This window comes from Branchiostoma belcheri, unplaced genomic scaffold (assembly GCF_001625305.1).
Source record: "Branchiostoma belcheri isolate BF01 breed outbred unplaced genomic scaffold, Haploidv18h27 scaffold18, whole genome shotgun sequence".
In the NCBI taxonomy this organism is placed as follows: Eukaryota; Metazoa; Chordata; class Leptocardii; order Amphioxiformes; family Branchiostomatidae; genus Branchiostoma; species Branchiostoma belcheri.
Window position 1 is genome coordinate 1,263,064 of NW_017803268.1, and position 3,203 is coordinate 1,266,266.

The window sequence follows — 3,203 nt, forward strand, 5'->3', positions numbered from 1 at the left end:
TAAAAGTTATCTCTCACATGCTGGTCGAGGCGGGACACAATTTATTTCAGGAGACATAACTTCCATACCAAGCAACCTGGCATCTCTAGTAAGTCTAGAACAGAATCCATGACCTGTGCTGCGAGAGTGGGTATTTCGAATCCTGCATTGGTTTGCTTTGAAAGCTGACAGACATCTGAATACTGAATTTGGTAGACCTCTCAAAGTACATGTTATGCAAAACAAGTCAAGCAACTGGATATATTCACAGAAGAGTCAGACATTTCAGATGTTACATTTAATGTAGTAACTTGGAGTAAGATGAAATATTGCCGATGCCATCTGAAATATCTGACTCTTCATAGAATTTACCCAGTTTCTTAATTTTTTTTTTATTACGTAATGTTCTACCTGAATGTCTAACTTCCATCAGCCTGCAAAAATCAGTGAAAATTACACAAATTTACATGTACATATGCTTCTCATAAAAGAATTTAAATGCCAAGCTTGGCTATGCAGCACGTCGGCAGAACGTACTGGGCCTGCGCGAAACCCGTAATGTATTGTACATAGCATTTCGGCAGAATGTCTCATATAAGGTTGTATTCGCTCATATAACTTTATAAGGTTAGCATTTCGACAGTAGTTTCAAAATGTTATGTCAGAAAGGTTATGTCAGAAAATACAGGGTTCTGCGCAGGCGCAGTACGTTCTGCCGACATGCTGGCTATGCTAGGTAAGGTACATTTGTAAATGTTCTATCAGCTTCTCTGTGATTGCACTATTATATTATATTACATGTTTCTCTAAAATTAATGGCTTGACTGAACTGATAGTAACATTCTTTGCAATATTTCGATAGCAGAACTTTTCCATGAGTCTGTAGAACTTTTTCTGAGGAGCTATGAATGATTTTTCTGAATAAGCAGTCATCGAAAACCTTAGGAAACCTACCCCCGGTAGTACATACATACTTGTACATGTACATCTATTGAGAAAAAATTGTTCAAGAAAGAAGTTGGTGTTGTCAAAAAAACTTAACTGTTGTCTTAGATACACACCTACATGTATATGTGAACTTATTGTGTAAATATTATGACTGGAATTCCATACCGTATTCCTCTATTGGACTGAGCATAAATATGTGCTGTTAATATTAGTGGTATCATAATTGCGTTCCTTTTCAACAATTTAACTAACATCAGAGACCTGTTTTTCTGATTTTATTTCGATTTCTTATTTAGATTACAGTACTATACTAGATGGTACATTTAGTTTTACTGTAGTGAAAATGAGCATTCTTACCATTGATGCCTTCTGAGAAGACTTGTTACATGTAGTCTTGATTTTGATAGATTTTTGCGACAGCAAATTGCATTCTGTAACACAGGCAATTGTTACATGTACAAACTAGCAATACTCTCATTTCTATTCCTCTATTTGTCAAAGATTTAGTTCAGAGTTTCGTTGATGTTTTATGAAAAACTATTTGACAATTTCTGTAACTTTTCCTATGATTTTCTGCAACTTGAAAGTTGGAAATTTTACGAGCCGTGAGGTTTTATGTTAAGATAAATCATGTCAGGTGATATTAGATGGATTTATGAAATATTATGTGTAGCAGATGTGATATTTAATGTTTGATGATTGTATTTTGTTACACCAATGTCAAACTTGCAGCATTTGAAGCCACATTTTAAGTTGTCAATGAGTAGCATTCAAAGATGTGTGATAGTGCTCTGCGATTACTCAGAAGTTAATAGTAGCATCTACCGAAACTAAAATTTTCCAGATGAAAATGATAAAAACTGTAGTACTTTTTTCTAGTTGTGGAAGATGTTAACTATTACAGTTGCAGATGTAGAAATATCAGAAATAGAATTTCAACTGAGTAGAGCTTGAAAAACAATCATGAGATAATATTTCAGGTTCACATTCCAACAGTGAAAGACTCATTTTAATTTTGTAGATTTTTTTTTACCACAGAAACTGAAATTGTGGTTTTTAATTTTTTTAGGACATCTTGTATTTTAGTGTCAACGAAGCTACTTTTTGTAGTATTCCAGCAAGATACTGTTTTAGGTTAGTTTGGGTGAGAGTATTTGATTTTAGTGAGGAAATAAGAGTATGGTCAATAATTTTGCTGATGTACAAATTAGGTGACTGGTAGGATATCTTTACTAATAACATTGTGAATATTGTTTATCATTAATAATTTATAATATTTTTGTTGTTTGTAGTTGATTTTGATCATTTATTGAGGAAAAATTGTTGGGTTTTGTTCTTTTTAGTCATATTTATCTACATGTAGTTGGAAGATATTTATTATGATTGTAATTTAACATATTGTTAAGGAATTTTATTTGTAACATGTATATTGAATGATGATATGTTGTTTATTTATCCATACTCTATAATTATGATTTACCAAACAATTAATGACCAGGGTGTAGCTTGTGCTTGTAAAATATGACATGTTTCAATGTCGGTGCTGCAGTTCTAAAGTAGAACAATAGGGGGAGCTGCCAACGCACATGGCCGTTGCACAGAAGCACAACCCTACAGTATTGTACATACAAGAAACTTCCGAACTTGTAGTCTACGTGATAAATTGTATGTCTGTACAGAAAGCTTCAAATACATGAAGAATCAGAGAAAAAAAGTTGAATCTTGTATTTGTGTGAGTATATATCATTTGAGTCAGTGAAAAAAAAAAACATGTTGAGTTTCGAAACTTGTATAATTCTGAAGCACACGACAATATGTACAATGCACAAAAATCCGTATATGATTCAATGGTAAGTTTTTTTTTACACATTATATACAAATAAACGAGTTTTGCAAATCTAGGACTTAAAGTTAAACACCCTACCGCGAACATCTAATACTATTCAATGAGGTCTAAGTGATTTTTGTAGGTTCCAAATTTATTACATTTCGAAATGTAATAACGTCGCAAATCTGTAGAAGAACTTGGTTACAACGTTTAGACAGTAAAACTACCACGCACTAAAAAAACATGTCACTTGAAATATATACATGTATTACCTACGTGTTTAAAGTCAAAACTTTTGGTCCAACACAAAAAATTCTCTCACCTAGAGCTTTCGACCAGTCACTCCGGTCTTCTTCAGTAGACTGACCCAGTGAAGCTTGTCACGTGGCTTCTTTGAAGTGTGACGTCAAAGGTATCTGGTAGACGATGTCGGCGACGTCACACTTCA